We start from the raw sequence: 17,749 nt of genomic DNA on the forward strand, positions 1-17,749 counted from the left end.
CCGATATGCTCATATCACCCCTCTCCTCAAGTCACTTCACTGGCTTCCGATCAGGTACCGCATACAGTTCAAGCTTACATAGTAACATAGTAAATGACGGTAGAAAAAGACCTGCATGGTCCATCCAGTCTGCCCAACAAGACAAACTCATATGTGCTACTTTTTGTGTATACCCTACTTTGATTTGTACCTGTCCTTTTCAGGGCACAGACCGTATAAGTCTGTCCAGCACTATCCCCGCCTCCCAACCACCAGCCCCGCCTCCCACCACTGGCTCTGGCACAGACCGTATAAGTCTGTCCAGCACTATCCTCGCCTCCCACCACCGGCTGGCTCTGTCACCCAATCTCGGCTAAGCTCCTTAGGATCCATTCCTTCTGAATAGGATTCCTTTATGTTTATCCCACATGTGTTTGAATTCTGTTACCGTTTTCATTTCCACCACCTCCCGTGGGAGGGCATTCCAAGCATCCACTACTCTCTCCGTGAAAAAATACTTCCTGACATTTTTCTTGAGTTTGCCCCCCTTCAATCTCATTTCATGTCCTCTCGTTCTACTGCCTTCGAACCTCCGGAAAAGGTTTGTTTGCGGATTAATACTTTTCAAATATTTGAACGTCTGTATCATATCACCCCTGTTTCTCCTTTCTTCCAGAGTATACATGTTCAGGTCATCAAGTCTCTCCTCATACGTCTTGTAACGCAAATCCCTTACCATTCTCATAGCTTTTCTTTGCACCGCTTCAATTCTTTTTACATCCTTAACAAGATACGGCCTCCAAAACTGAACACAATACTCTAGGTGGGGCCTCACCAACGACTTATACAGGGGCATCAACACCTCCTTTCTTCTGCTGGTCACACCTCTCTCTATACAGCCTAACAACCTTCTAGCTACGGCCACCGCCTTGTCACACTGTTTCGTCACCTTCAGATCCTCAGATACTATCACCCCAAGATCCCTCTCCCCATCCGTACCTATCAGATTCTCCCCGCCTAACACATACATCTCCCGAGGGTTTCTATTCCCTAAGTGCATCACTTTGCATTTCTTCGCATTGAATTTTAATTGCCAAACCTTAGACCATTCTTCTAGCTTCCTCAGATCCTTTTTCATGTTTTCCACTCCCTCCCGGGTGTCCACTCTGTTGCAGATCTTAGTATCATCCGCAAATAGGCAAACTTTACCTTCTAACCCTTCGGCAATGTCACTCACAATATATTGAACAGAATCGGTCCCAGCACCAATCCCTGAGGCACACCACTACTCACCTTTCCCTCCTCCGAGCGAATTCCATTCACCACCACCCTCTGGCTTCTGTCCGTCAACCAGTTCCTAATCCAGTTCACCACTTCGGGTCCTATCTTCAGCCCTTCCAGTTTATTTAAGAGCCTCCTGTGGGGAACCGTGTCAAAAGCTTTGCTGAAATCTAAGTAGATTACGTCCATAGCTTGCCCCTGATTCAATTCTCCTGTCACCCAATCAAAGAACTCAATGAGATTCGTTTGGCACGATTTCCCTTTGGTAAAACCATGTTGTCTCGGATCTTGCAACTTATTGGCTTCCAGGAAATTCACTATCCTTTTCTTCAGCATCGCTTCCATTATTTTTCCAATAATCGAAGTGAGGCTTACCGGCCTGTAGTTTCCAGCTTCTTCCCTATCCCCACTCTTGTGAAGAGGGACCACCTCCGCTGTTCTCCAATCCTTCGGAACCTCTCCCGTCTGCAAGGATATGTTAAACAAATCTTTAAGAGGACCCGCCAGAACCTCTCTGAGCTCCCTCAATATCCTGGGGTGGATCCCATCCGGTCCCATGACTTTATCCACCTTTAGCTTTTCAAGCTGTTCATACACACTTTCTTCCGTGAACGGTGCTCTATCCACTTCAATCTCATTTATACTTTTTGCAGTCCATCGCGGTCCTTCTCCAGGATTTTCTTCTGTGAAAACAGAACAAAAGTATCTATTTAGCAAATTTGCTTTTTCTTCATCATTATCCACATAGCAGTTCGCAGTATCTTTTAGTCTCACAATTCCCTTTTTAGTCATTCTCCTTTCACTTATATACCTGAAGAAATTTTTGTCACCCCTCCTTACATTTCTAGCCATTTGTTCTTCCGCTTGCGCTTTCGCTAGACCTATCTCTCTCTTGGCTTCTTTCAGTTTCATCCTGTATTCCTCCTCGTGTTCCTTTTCTTTAGTTTTTGTGTATTTCTGGAACGCCAACTCTTTAGCCTTTATTTTCTCAGCCACTTGCTTGGAGAACCATATCGGTTTCCTTTTTCTCTTGCTTTTATTTACTTTCCTTACATAAAGGTTCATGGCCTTATTTATAGCTTCTTTCAGCCTGGACCACTGTCCTTCCACTTCTCGTATTTCCTCCCAGCCCATCATCTCCTTCCTCAGGTATTCCCCCATTTTACTAAAGTCAGCACGCTTGAAATCCAGAACTTTGAGTTTTGAGTGTCCGCTCTCCACTTTAGCTGTAATATCAAACCAAACCGTTTGATGGTCACTGCTGCCCAGGTGGGCACCCACTCGGATATTTGACACGCTATCCCCATTTGTGAGCACCAGATCCAGCGTCGCTCCCTCCCTCGTGGGTTCCATCACCATTTGTCTGAGCAAACCACTTTGTAAAGCATCCACAATCTCTCTACTTCTTTCCGATTCCGCAGACGGAACCTTCCAATCTACATCCGGCAGATTGAAATCTCCCAGCAACAGCACCTCTCTCTTGTTTCCCAACTTTTGAATATCTGCGATCAGGTCTTTATCTAGTTCCTCCAATTGTTTCGGAGGTCTGTAGACAACACCCACATGTATAGAGGTTCTATCCTCTCTTTTTAAGGTGATCCATATTGCTTCTTCCTTTCCCCAGGTCCCTGTCATTTCGGTCGCCGTGATATCATTTCTCACATATAGAGCTACTCCTCCACCTTTACGACTCTTTCTATCCTTCCTAAACAGATTATAGCCTGGTATGTTTGCATCCCATTCATGCGAACCATTTAGCCACGTCTCCGTGATTGCAACAATGTCTAAGTCTGCCTCCAACATCAGGGCTTGAAGCTTCTCCTACTAACCTACAAATGCACTCAATCTGCAGCCCCTCACTACCTCTCTACCCTCATCTCCCCTTACACTCCTACCCGTAACCTCCACTCACAGGACAAATCCCTCCTCTCAGTACCCTTCTCCACCACCGCCAACTCCAGACTCCGCCCTTTCTGCCTTGCCTCACCCTATGCTTGGAATAAACTCCCTGAGCCCATACGCCAAGCCCCCTCCCTACCCATTTTCAAATCCTTGCTCAAAGCCCACCTCTTCAATGTCGCTTTCAGCACCTAACCATTGTACCTCTATCCAGGAAATCTAGACTGCCTCAATCTTGATTGACTGCACTTTTTGTCCTTTAGATTGTAAGCTCCTTTGAGCAGGGACTGTCCTTCTTTGTTAATTGTACAGCGCTGCGCAACCCTGGTAGCGCTTTAGAAATGTTAAATAGTAGTAGTAGTAGTTTTTAAACCCAGATATGCTAACCGCCGTTATCACATCCTCCTGCAAAGAGTTCCAGAGCTTAATTATTCGTTGAGTGAAAAAATATTTTCTCCTATTCGTTTTAAAAGTATTTCCATGTAACTTCCTCGAGTATCCCCTAGTCTTTTTACTTTTGGAACGAGTGAAAAATTGATTTACTTCTACTTGTTCTACACCACTCAGGATTTTGTAGACCTCAATCATATTTCCCCTCATCCGTCTCCTTTCCAAGCTGAAGAGCCCTAACCTTTTTACTTTTCCTCATACGAGAGGAGTTCCATTCCCTTTATCTTTCTGATCACTCTTTTTTGAACATTTTCTAATTCTGCTATATCTTTTTTGAGATACGGCGACCAGAACTGAACGCAATACTCAAGGTGCGGACGCACCATGGAGTGATACAAAGGCATTATAGTGTTTTCGGTCTTATTCACCATCCATTTCCTAATAATTCCTAACATCCTATTTGCTTTCTTGGCCGCTGCCGCACACTGAGCAGAAGATTTCAGCATTTAAACTGGCCAAAATTAAACCAGATATTCAATGCTGGTCACTGGAAATGGTCCGACATTGAATATCTGCTTACCGATGACCGCAGGAGTTAGCCGGACTGCCTCCCGTGGTCTGAACATCGGTCCCAAGGTGCCTAAATAAAGGTGCACAGTTATAGAATTATCCTCCTAAATTACTGTGATGGCAAACATATGGCCATTTTAGATTTTAGGAGTTTCAGGGCAGGCTTCTGCCTGGGCAAATTGTGATAATTTAATTATTGGATGCCTGTCCTGTGTTATATTGACCTTGCCCAATTCTACACTTACTCTTGGCTTTATGCTGAAACACAGTTATAATAACAATGGTGCTGAATGCTATTTCAGGAAAAGTCTAACATGTTCTCTCCTTTTATCTAACATAATTATGCATGATAATATGCACAGCTCTAAAGATTCCTGCTAATGCAGCACAGCCAGTTGGGGTTTTTTTTTTCCAGAAGCTCAAATTGTTTTCAGTTTATAAACCAGGGGTAAGCTTTTGAACTTACTACAGATATCCATTATAGTCACTCTGATTCAGGACAGAAAATTTATGGCCAACAGACATTTGGCAAATTTGACAAATATAAATAATTACATCCTAAAATAGCTCTGAAACCCTGTGTACAGTGTGACACAGTGGCATGTTTTCCCTTCTTCCGTTTCAGTCATGTCTGTGGGAGACTAGGTGAGGAGAGACATGGTAAAGTGTTTCTCAGTAGAGTGACAGGAGCTCTGTGGGTGAGTGAGGAGAAGTATATGGGGTCTGTGTGGGGGGACAGTTGGCATATATGAACTGAGTATCTCTGTTGTATTTGTGTGTTTTCATGGAGGCGGTGTAGGTATGTGTCAAAATGAGTGGCAGTTGTGTGGGAGATATTAGGAACAGTTAGGGAGTTGTGTGTGTATGTGTGTGTGTGTGTGTGTGTGTGGGGGGGGAGAGTTTTGCAGATGATGCAAGGTGTGGGGTGGGAAACTGTGTGTGAAGGTATTTTATGGGGGTACAGGAATGTTGTGTTTAGAGGTTAGGAGTTGTAGAGTAGGATGTGGAGGTGTTACAGGGTGTTCTTACTGCGCTTCCACCTCCCATATTATTTCCTCCATTCACACCCCCTTCCAATTCCCCCATTCTCCTTTCCATTACAGCTTTGCACTTCTTTCCCTTTTCTATTTCCTCCTTTCTCCCCCACCATTACCTTCTTGTTCTCATTCTCTTTCTCTCTTATTCCCCTCTCCCTTTATATGCTCCCTCCCTCATCCCCTATCACCTCTGTGCTCACTGCTCTTTGCTGTGGCCTGGCAGTGTCCTTCCAGTGCCTCTGGGCTTGACAACCCCAGTGTGATAATGTGTGCCCTGGCAGGGCATGGAGTCCTTATAAAACACATGGAGGGCAGTGCAAAGGTCAAAAGGAAAGGCTTTATTCTGTATCACAGGAACATAAAGATGCCTGTTTCCTCACAGGCTACTCACTTGTAGTAAAGTCTGTCAAGCGCAGTCCTGGAACCTTGTCCCTGACAGGTTCTATACTTCAATATACAGTCACATATACAGTCACTTCTTAACTCTGAAATTCAAGGACACTTCTCCTATGTCCTTGACTTGACCTGCTGGTAATTGCACAATACTGGGAATCTTCTGCACTCAAAGGCTCTTTTACCGCCACTTCAGTGGGTAGTGGTAAGTGCTCCCTTCTGAAATGGTTGCGTGGCAAGTGGTTCACTTGCCGCATGGCCATTTCTTGTCCTCAGAAAAAGATAGCCTTTTACCCGCTGCAGTAAAAAGAGGCCTCAGCATGTGTCAAAAACAGCCCCCTTTTACCACAGCTCAGTAAAAGGACCACTCAGGTTTCCGCTTGCTCGCTCGCTTGCTTGGAAACCTCTGTACTGGGGCCTCCTGCTTGCTCTTTCTCCTTGAAACCTCTGTATCAGGGCCTCCCTGATTTGATCAGCCTCAGGGCTTTTAACACCCTCCTGGCCTGAGCCCTGCTCTTCTGACTCAGGCTCAGCCTTTGCCTCGGCAGACTAGCACCACCTGCTGCAAGGTGGCTGAACTGTATTGGCCTCAGCCTTTGCTTGGCAGACTAGTGCCACCTGCTGAAAGGGGGCTGAACTGCACCAGTGAGGGAGTGTTTCTTGCCCCTATATCACTCATGCCCTCACACCCATGAACATGTCTTCTTCTTTGCCACAGTTTCAGGTAATGCTATTCCTTCTAGTGTTACAGGGTTTGGAAACCCCCAAGCACAATTTGTTCTTCCTCATTGCGGGCCCCTTATACTACCTCTCTCTCTGCTGCCATGAGCTTTTTGTCTTCACAAGGTGAAGTCTGACCTCTCTACCACCCTCTGCTTCATCTCAGTTTCAGTCTAAACATAGGTTTGTTTATTTATTGACATTTATTAATAACCTTGATGAAGTGATTCACACAAAGCAGTCTACTGAAGGTACAGCTTGATACTTGGGTGAGTTGTGATAATTAATTATTGGATGTTTAACCTGTGTTGAGTGTGCCCAAATTTGCACTTATTCTTGTTTTTTTTTCTGTTAACAGAATAACAATAGTAAAATGACCAAATATACGCATAAATACAATGAATCAATGAGGTAAACTTGGAGATAGGCAAATTAAATTCTAGTAATAGGAATAACATGACACAGTGTCAGAAATATACTTACTGAAACAGCACAGCAGAGCAATCATGTAACAGAAACATTATACATGTCAGCAGACTACAAATGATACATTAGGCAGCATAGATGAACATTCATATAACAGAGATGATATATACAATGCCAGCACTATACAAATGAAATCCCTTAATAGGCAATGCATTAGAATATTCATATAAAATAGATTTGATAAACTATAAAGATTTGTGTATGGATGGACAGGCAAGATACACAGAGAGTTCCAGGAAAGGGGATAAAATATTGCTCCTGATACCCTTCACCCCACATAAGTTTCTGCTTGATGGAATGGAAGAGTCCCTTTATAGTAAAAAGGAAAGCACTCAACCCCTGGTTAAAAGTGGAAGGTATGGCAGGCAGTGAATCAAGAAGAAAGGGAGGAAGAAGTTGGATCCCAGCTGAAGGAAATTTGGAAGAGGGTCAGGCTATCCCCAAGGCAGAAAACAGAAGCAGATGAGGTGTTAGAAGAGTTTCAGGATATGTTGACCTCACTATTAGAACAGGCTCACTTCCTGAGCCATGATATAATAACCTCTCTTGGTAAAGCAGTCTGGCAGAGGACTTACCACCTTCTAGAGGTGAAAAGAAAAGGTAAAGAAAACAAGTACAGTACAGTCTCGATTATCTGACCTAAATGGAACTGACTCATTGACGGGTAACTGAAAAGTCGGATAATATGGAAAACAGTGCATAAACTCCTAAAATAATGCATAAACAAAGGCACAGAGTTCCCGATTTTCAAAAATTGTTCTAAAACAAAGATTTTCAATAGAAATGAATGCGATGACACCCCGAGGGGGGGGGGGGGTGTCTGCCAGATATGCCGGATGGTCGGATTACTGAAGGTCGAATAATCAAGACTGTACTATAAAGAAATGGAACAAATAGGGTTAGTAGAGAAGTCAAAAAGTCCATGGGCAAGACTGGTCATGCTGGTAGCTAAACTGGATGGTACATAGAGATTTTGCATTGACTTCCAACATATAAACAAGATTTCACAATTTGATGTCACCCAATGCTCTATATAGGTTAATTACTAGCTAAGTTGAGCACTGCCCAATACCTCTCACTCTTGATCTGATAAACGGTTATTGGCAAATTCTCCTGATCTGTAAGGCCTGCCCTAAGACTTCATTTAACACACCTAGACGGTTATACCAAGCCAAACACCTGCCTTTTGGTTTACACAGGGCTGCTGCCACTTGTCAACAGAGGGTCAACATTATTCTTGGAGAACAAGGTACTATGAATCAGTGTATATGGATTACATTCTCATCTTCAATTCAGATTAGGAGAGCCATTTACTTAGGATATGTTCTATATACTAGTCCTATGTGGGGCCACTCTAACTCACCTCAAAAGATTGTTCTCTAGCCCACAGGAAGGTTAAATACCTATGGGCATTTAGTAAGCACAGAACAGGTATGCCCATTGATTGACAAGAGAGTATTAAAAGATTTCCAAGATTTCCAGTGCCTTCTTCACTCACACAATTGGCCTAATCAGTCGAAATGGCTTCTGAGAAAAGATAGGCCTTCCAAACATAAATAAACATATATAAAAATATATTTTCCTGAAGATTTTATATAACAAACAGATATGTCAGGCAGGTGATTAGGGGCAGTCTTATCCCAGGTAGATGAAGAAGAGTAACACCCTATTCTTTACTTAAGCAGGAAGCTAATGCTTCATAAAAAGAAATGCACCACCATAGAGAAGAAGTATCTGGGCCATAGATAGCCTAAGGTACTATCTAGTAGGAAGAACCTTTATCCTTAACCTCGATCATGTTTTTAACAATATAGTATTTAGGCCTCCCAGGTTATAGCTTTCAAGTGAAGCACAGGACTAGGAAGTAACACACAAATGCAGATGTGTTGTCCAATCCTGTGGACTCCAAGCGGAAGAAACTACACACTGGGAATCAGCAACAACACAGGGTGGGTGTATCAAACATAGATAAACTCTCAATTCAGCCAGAACACCTAAGAAGGGCTTTCCTAAGGACAACCCTAAGGAAGACATAAGGAATTGGAAGAGAATCTCTATCCCCAGGACCGAGGAAGGGACCAATTTCTTTCGACCCCTATGATGTCAACTATGGAACCTTTTTCATACCTTGGGAAGGCAAGCAAGGGGGAGGAGACTTATCTCTGGAAACCAAGCAGCATGTCATGCAGCCATGTCTACAAGATGTAGACTCTCCAGCTGGTGAGGGATTAGAAGAAGTGGAGGCACCCATGGAGATAGAAGCTGTTGGACCTTGCTTAACTGAGCAAGAAGACTGTGAAATAGAATATTTGGAACAAGGTACACCTTGCCCTGCAAATTGAAATGTTTCAGAAAGAGGATGAAAACCTGCTGTTTTGTTTTAAATTTTCAAAATTTTCTTATTTTTTGAGCGGTATGGGAGGAAGCAGTTTGGTTTTTACTGCTATATGGACGGAGTTACTCTTGTGCCCTGTTTCTGTGAACAGAGCTGAAATGAGCAGGAAGGAGACTTGGGGGAGGGGGGAGGGGGTTCCCGAGTGTTAATGAGCTGCTAGTGATGGGACTATTTGAGAAGCTGTTTTATATTTTGACTTTTTGAATATCAGTCTTGCTGCCATGTTTTGTATGGTCTGCAGCAATTTTAGTGTGTTTTCTGTGCATCCTACATATGCTGCATTGCAATAATCTAGTTGGGACAATATCATTGATTGTGCTATTAGAAAGATTGTCTGGGGAAGTAGTCTCTGATCCTTCTCAGTTTCCATTGCGTTTTGAAACGCTTTGATGTGACTGCTGAGACTTGATTTTCAAGAGATAGATATTTGTCAAGAATGATTCCTATTATTTTAGGTTGTGATTCAATTGATTATGTTTTTTGGTCACTTGTGAAATTTTGGTCAGACATGTGATTGTGTGGGCTAGATAGTACTGGTATTTTTTAAACCAATTTGTAGATGTTTTTCTATGAAGGCTGTCAGAAGTGTGTTCAAATCACAAGGGGGCATGTCAGGGATTTGTTAAGGGCGGAATATGGGTGTTCCTAACACTTGGATGTTTTTCGGTCATAATGGAACAAAATAAAACTAAAGACGTTTTGAGCTACACCCTAAATAACCAGATAACCACTGGAAGGAATCGGGGATGACCTCCCCTTACTCCCCCAGTGGTCACTGACCCTCCCACCCCCCCCCAAAATGGGATTAAAAACATTAATTACCAGCCTCTTTGCCAGCTTCAGATGTAATACTCAGGTCCATTAGAGCAGCATGCAGGTCCCTGGAGTAGTCTAGCGGTGGATGCAGTGCACTGTAGACAGGTGAACCCAGGCCCACACCTCCCCCTACTTGTTACACTTGTGGTGGAAACTGTGATCTCTCCAAAACTCACAAGAAAGCCACTACCCACGTATAGGTGCCCCCTTCACCCATAAGGGCTATTGTAGTGGTGTACAGTTGGTGGTAGTGGGTTTTGGGGGGGCTCAGCAGACAAGATAAGGGAGCAATGATGAAATGTGTACGTGGGAGCATTTATTTGAAGTTCCCTAGGGTGCCCCATTGCTCTCCTGGGATGTCTGTGTGGCCAGTCTACTAAGAATGCTGGCTCCTCCTACATCCCAAGGGCTTGGTTTTGTGCGTTTTTCACTTGGATGTGTTTTTTTTTTCAAAAGATAGATAAAAAGATAAATGCACAGAGTACAAAACATCATGCAAATAGCCATTCTTGAAAAAAAAAAAAAAAAGATGAAAATAGTTATATTCCCCACTTCTGGGGAAAGCCATGCTGCACTGAATCCTCTTATCTATTGGATTCTAGAAATGATTTAAGCAGAAATCCCATTAATTTTCTTACCATAGAGACTAGACTAACTGGCCTGTAGTCCCCAGCATTCTCCTTACTTCCACTTTTGTGAACAGGAATCATATCTGCCTGCCCCCAGTAAGGATGTGTGGCAAAAAAAACGTTCATTTTATTTAGTTTCTTATGCAATTTATGGAAATTTTAGTTTTATATGTGCTTTTACAATTTTTTTTTAATTTTGAGAGCAATATCATTAGTAATGCTCGCTTTTGTGAAAGAGAGCATATGCTTCTGAAAAAGTATGCACTGTTTCCTAATCGTATACACTCTTTGTGGATAGTGCACAGTATTTAAGCCACAGGAAACCTAAAATTTCAGGTTTTGTCCTGTGATTCTGTGCAAAAAACAACACCAAACAACATGGGATATAGGACAAATGAATGCACATCCCTAGTCTCCAGTCTTTCTGAAACGCGCGTTACTTTAAAGAAACGTTGCAAAAGTTAGACAGTGGAGCTGCCAGAGTTTCTTGAAGTTCCCCTAATATCATTGAATATATCCCATCCAGACCTATCATGTTGCTCTCTTTCAGTTTTGTTACATCTCACAAACAGTCTTCTGAAAATCATTTGAGGTCTGCCTCACTTCCATTCCTGTTTTTATCTCTTTTCTGTGATCCTGCTTCTAGACATTCCTCAGTAAACACTAAACAGAAATATTTTTTTTTAGTAATTCCACTTTTTCCTCATCAGCCTCTATGTACAAAAGCGTCCAGACCTTTCAAAAGTTAGCCCTCAGTCTATAAAGCAGGTCTACTTGCATATTATGATTCCCCTGAAAATACTTTTTAAAGTTTTTGACATTTATCAACTATATATTAATATTATACTCACCCAAATTATTTGTCAAATCTACTTTAAACTAATTTTATATTTGGCAGGCTAACATGGAGCACCCACTCAACTCTCAGGAAGAAGTTAGACAGCCAAGAGTGGGAAAAACCCATATCCATATGTTCACAAGACTGGATGGAACAGGCTGTAGTCTTGGATTCCCATCTGCTAGGTTTCTATTATGAAATGTTCTTTTTTTTCTACCCTTAATAACTCGGTTAACTCTATAAATTATGTAGAGTCAAAATGTTATTCAGAACAGCTTGGTACACAACCCATCACTGGAATTATAGCTAACAAGGGGTGGGTGGGATGAACCAGGTTCCTTCTCTCTGCACTGTTGCTTTGTCAGTTACCATGTTTTTTTCACAGTGGTGAATGAAAAAAAAAGCCATATTCAAATATATTATTTATTTCCAATAGTGCAAATAATTAGAAATTATATTCAGGGCCCTCAGTCTCCTGTGATTTTGTGGATGTGGAAGAGCCAAACATCCAACCAGTGGCGTTCCTTGGTTGGCTGCCATAAGGGGCAGATCGCTGGAGCATCACCTCTAAGCCCTCCACCCGGGTGCATTCTTCTTACCTGCTGGGGTGCTGGGAGCAGCCGTGCGGCTGTTGGCTCCGCCGGTTCCCTGCTCCCTCTACCCTGGAACAGGAAGTAACAGCAGAGGGAGCAGGGAATTGGCGGAGCCGACAGCCATGCGGCTGCTCTCTGCACCCCTCCTGCAGTGTGAACCCAGGGCGTACCGCCCCCACTGCCCCGCCTTTGGTACACCACTGCATCCATCCCTTCCCATGAAATTGTTTGACTCCTGTGGAATCACTGTGGGATGCTTGGGAGTCTGAGCTGTGCTAGGAAGCTGATGGCTCTCCTGGACCAAGTTCTTGCTCCTTTCCTCGTCTCCCAGCCTGTTCCTTACTTCTTGGACTGCTTAGAGCATAGAAGATGAGAAGGACAGGACAAGCACATTAGGCTGCATATTTGTCATCAGCTGCCCAGGTCTCTCTGTTGCTGTGAGCCATGTGGTTTAATGTACCATTCAGTCCTGGGAGCAGAGGATGCAGCCAGAGTGCAGGGCATGAAAATAGGGGAGGTGGATGTATGTGAAAGAATTGTGATAGGTTGAAGCTCTGAAGTGCTTCAGAGAAGAGTGGGCTTTGATTATTGTTGATATTCTCTCAGGAAGCCTTCTTGAGAGATCCATTTTAAATAAGATGCTACTAAGTACACAGCTCCCCTTTCATACTGTTGAATTAAACATCTCCTTGGAAAACAGATGCACTCTTCAGGAACTTGTCCAACCCTATTTAAAACCCTGCAATGCTAACTGTTTTTACCACACCCTCTGACAAATGAAATCCAGAACTTAATTTACATCGAGTGAAAATATTTTCTACAAATTGTTTCGAATGTGCTATTAAGTAACTTCATGGCATGTTGCCTAATCTTTGCACTTTCTAAAAGAAAAAAAAAACAATAGATTTGCATTTACCCATTCCACTCTACTCATGCTTTTATAGATCTGATAATGCTGGTAAATATATAAAACTCTAAGAAACTGTATATTGTATATGTAAAATAATGGACTTGATTTGCAGTGGTAAATAACTTACCAGCTGTGTATACTTAAGTACAGAAGTGGAGGAGTAACCTAATGGTAGGGGCATCTCCGACCGTATTATCGAAACAAGATGAGCGTCCATCTTTCATTTTGATAATATGGTCGGGGACGCCCAAATCTCAACATTTGGGTCGACCTTAGAGATGGCCACCCTTAGAGATGGCCGATCTTGGTTTTCGCCGATAATGGAATCCAAAGACGTCCGTCTTAAAAACGGCCAAATCCAAGCCATTTGGTTATGGGAGGAGCCAGCATTTGTAGTGCACTGGTCCCCCTCACATGCCAGGATGCCAACCGGGCACCCTAGGGGGCACTGCAGTGGACTTCAGAAATTGCTCCCAGGTGCATAGCTCTCTTACCTTGGGTGCTGAGCCCCCCAAGCCCCCCCCCCTAGGTCCGCCTGCCTAAAGTACACTGGACCCACTACAACTGTTCCAGGGACCTGTATACTTCTGCAATGGACCTGAGTATGGCATTTGAGGCTGGCAAAAAAGTATTTTAACCTGTTTTTTATGGTGGGAGGGGGTTAGTGACCACTGGGGGAGTAAGGGGAGGTCATCCCCGATTCCCTCAGGTGGTCATCTGCTCAGTTCGGGCATCTTTTCACGGCTTGGTCATGAAAAAAAATGGACCAAGTAAAGTCGGCCAAGTGCTCATCAGGGACGCCCTTCTTTTTTCCATTATTGGCCGAGGACGCCCATCTCCTAATCATGCCCCAGTCCCATCCCAGTTCCGCCTTCGCTACCCTGCCGACATGCCCCCATGAACTTTGGTCGTCCCCGTGACGGAAAGCCGTTGTGGGTGTCAAAAAATTGGCTTTCGATTATGCTGATTTGGGCGGCCTTCCGAGAAGGGCGCCCATCTCCCGATTTGTGTCAAAAGATGGGCGCCCTTCTCTTTCAAAAATAAGCGTGCAGATGACCACTGGAGGGAACCAGTAATGACCCCCCCTTACTCCTCCAGTGGTCACTGACACCCTCCCACTCCCCAAAGATGTAAATAAAAATAGTACTTACCAGTCTCTATGACAGCGTCAGATGTTATAGCCAGTTCTTTTAGAACAGCAAGCAGGTCCCTGGAGTAGTGTACTGGTTGGTGCAGTGGACTGTAGAGAAGGGAAGGGGTCCCAGGCTGATATCTCACTCTACCTGTCACACGTGGTGGAAAGTATGAGCCATCCAAAACTGACCAAAACCCTACTGTAACCACATATAGGTGCCCCCCTCACCCATAAGAACTATTGTAGTGGTGTACAGTTGGGGATAGTGGGTCTTGAGTGGGTTTTGGGGGGCTCAGCAGACAAGGGAGCAACAGTGAGTTGTGTACCTGGGAGCATTTATTTGAAGTCTACTGCAGTGCCCCCTAGGGTGCCCCATTTCCTATTTGGATTTGGGACATTTAGCACAAAATGTCCAAAGTCTGACTTAGATGTCATATCGAAAATGCTCCTCCATATAATTGGATAAGAGCTACATTAGCATTGGAACACTTAGCATTTCCCCTGATAAAGACTCTTAGAAACATGACCATGTTGGATATTTTGGCTATGTAATCCAATAAAGGTTTTGGAACTATACTTTTCATATAATGTTCTACTGGATGCTCTGTCCATCTGTTAATCTGGTGTGGATCCCCCCCCCCTTATTTTTTGTGGACATTCTTTTACACATACACAGTTTGGTAGGGTTTGATATATTTAACCAACATTATTTGGTAATTTGTTTGTTCAATTCTGGTCACCGCGTCTCAAAAAAGATATATTGGAATTAGAAAAGGTGCAGATAAGGGCGACAAAAATGATAAAGGGGATGGGACGACTTCCCTATGAGGAAAGGCTAAAGTAGCTAGGGCTGTTCATCTTGGAGAAAAGACGGCTGAGGGGAGATATGATAGAGGTCTATAAAATAATGAGTGAAGTGGAAAGGGTAGACATGAAGCGACTGTTTACTCTTTCCAAAAATACTAGGACTAGGGAGTATTCAATGAAGCTACAAAGTAGTACATTTAAAACAAATCAGAGAAACTTTTTCTTCACTCAACGTGTAATTAAACTCTGGAATTCGTTGCCAGAGAGTGTGGTAAAGGTGGTTAGCTTAGTGGGGTTTAAAAAAGGTTTGGATGGCTTCCTAAAGGAAAAATCCATAGACCATTATTAAATTGGACTTGGGGAAAATCCACTGCTTATTTCTGGGATAAGCAGCATAAAATGTTTGTCCTTTTTTTGAGATCTTGCCAGGTATTTATTTATTTTTTTATTTTATTTATTGCATTTGTATCCCACATTATCCCACCTCTTTGCAGGCTCAATGTGGCTTACAATTCGTCGTGGATATTGGAAGTAGAAAAGAGTATACATTTGGTTTATGGAGGGTTAGGGTTACATGGTGGTGAAGTACATGGTTGTATTACAGCACAAGACATTATAAGACATTCCTATATATATTAAAGATTGTACAGTTACATGTGTCGATCTTTGTGATAAATCTTTTTTTGAGATCTTGCCAGGTATTTATGACCTGGATTGGCCACTGTTGGAAACAGGATGCTGGGCTTAATGACCTTTGGTCTGTCCCAATATGGCAATACTTATGTACTTATGTATGTACTTATGTGGGGCTAAATAAACCCCACGGAGCGTTGTTTGACTCAGATATATAGACCCCAATTGTATCTCTCCCCTCAGCCATCTCTTTTTTTAATCTGAAAAGCCCCAACTTTAGCTTTTCCTCAAAATGGAGTCCTTCTATCCCCTCTATAATTTTGATTTCAGTTCTCTGTACCTTTTCTAATTTTGTTAAATCTTTTCTGAGATGCAGTGACCAGAAATGCACATAGTATTAAAGGTATGGTTGCACCATGGAGTGATACAAAGGCATTAATGACTTTGTTTTATTGACTATTCCTTAATTCCAGGTATTCTTTTGTGTGTGTGTGTGGGGGGGGGGGGGGGGGGTGTTCAGCTGGGACACATCTTTATTTTTTCTGCCTTCCAAACATGTTGCACCTATTCTGGCTTGTGTTAGTTACATGCACACATCACTACAAGTCCTTAAACTAGTATAGGGATTTTTTTTTAAGGTTGCAGTTAACCAGTCTCTTCTCAAGAAGCCACAAATGCTGTGCTTGTGTTGTGCTTCTCGAAGGTTTCATCATTTGTGTTTGAACTAGGTGACCCTGCAGTCCTTAACTGTTTGCTTGCTTTCAACTGTAGCTGCTCCTATAGTTTGAATATGAAAAGCTTATGAGCTACTAGACAGCTGCAGGTTATCAGGGGGCAATCTGAACCAGCACTGCCGCTGCATGCAATGATGTAAAAGCAGGATTGGCTCAGCTTATCACTGAGTGATCCAGATCCATCAGGTAGGTTTGCATTTTGCAGAGATGCCAAGTTACCCAGTTCCAAGCTGGAAATTTTGGGACAGTTCTGGTTTTCTGACCACCCTATCCTAGTGCATTATGGGACTTGCAGTAGAGAGTTGCACAGGGTTAGAAATGTAACCCGTCCCCATCCGTCCCTACGGGAATCTAACCCTTCTCTGCCAGAATCTAACTTGTCCTTATCCGCTCCACCACAAGTAATCTCCTCCATCCCTGGCCCACCCAGTTCCGGCGAGCCGTACTGTACCCCGCCGCACAGTCATCTTGACCCCCTCAGAAGAAATCCAGATTCTATAAGCAGTGAAAATATTAGTAAAAGTAATATAAATGCATTTTCTTCCTTACTCTGCTAAATACAAAATTTAAAATGTAGATTTCCAAAAAAGCAAACATCCATGATTAACATGCCCCCCTTTCCTTTCCCTCCCATCTCCTTCTATCCCATGTGCTCTATTTCCCCCTTTTCTCTTCCCCCTCCATGTACGTCCCCCTTACCACTCTTTTTTCCAGCCTGTCTCCCTGCACCCATACTCCATTCACCTTTTTTACAGCCCCCTCCTATCTATCTTTGCAATCTATTTTCCAGCACCCCTCCCTCCATCCACCCATCCATAGCTTTTACAGCCCCCTCCCATCTACTTTCCCAATATTTTTCCCGCCCCCTCCCCTCCCACCCACCACTTGTTTTTACAGCTCTCTCCCATGCACCCATGAATGACTCCAATCATCCATCCAATCCACCCACCCACTACCCAAATGCTCGTCTCCACCCTCTTCATTTCTGCAGGCAACTACCCCAATGACAAATGAAAATCCTACTGGGTTTTTTGCTATATTCACAAAGCTCTATTTGCTTTCATTACTGTTTTAAACAATATTTATGCATTTATTTATTTATGACAAAAGGTTAAAACATGAGATTTATAAAATCCTTAGCTTAACTAAACCAATGCAAACCCTGCATAATAAAAAACAAAACATAGACCCCATCCCATTCATAGCACACATTTAAAAAAACCCTCAATCCCTCACTGACCAGGAGAACAGCTTTTTACAATGGGTGCCATCCCTGCACATACCTCTATACACCCCGGTGGTCTAATGGCTCTGTCCCATTAAACATGACTATCCATATATTGACTCTCCCAGTATTTAGCTTATAGTGGTCAGTGTTTTTTAAGCACTGACCATCAGCAGCTAAATTAGACCTGGATTTTCAGTGCTGAGCCATGTCTGAGCACTGGCATTGAATATCAGGGGCTATCAGGGCATGTACTGATTGCCGGCTCTTATGTTGGTC

Source organism: Microcaecilia unicolor, chromosome 3 (genome assembly GCF_901765095.1).
Source record: "Microcaecilia unicolor chromosome 3, aMicUni1.1, whole genome shotgun sequence".
Taxonomy (NCBI): Eukaryota; Metazoa; Chordata; class Amphibia; order Gymnophiona; family Siphonopidae; genus Microcaecilia; species Microcaecilia unicolor.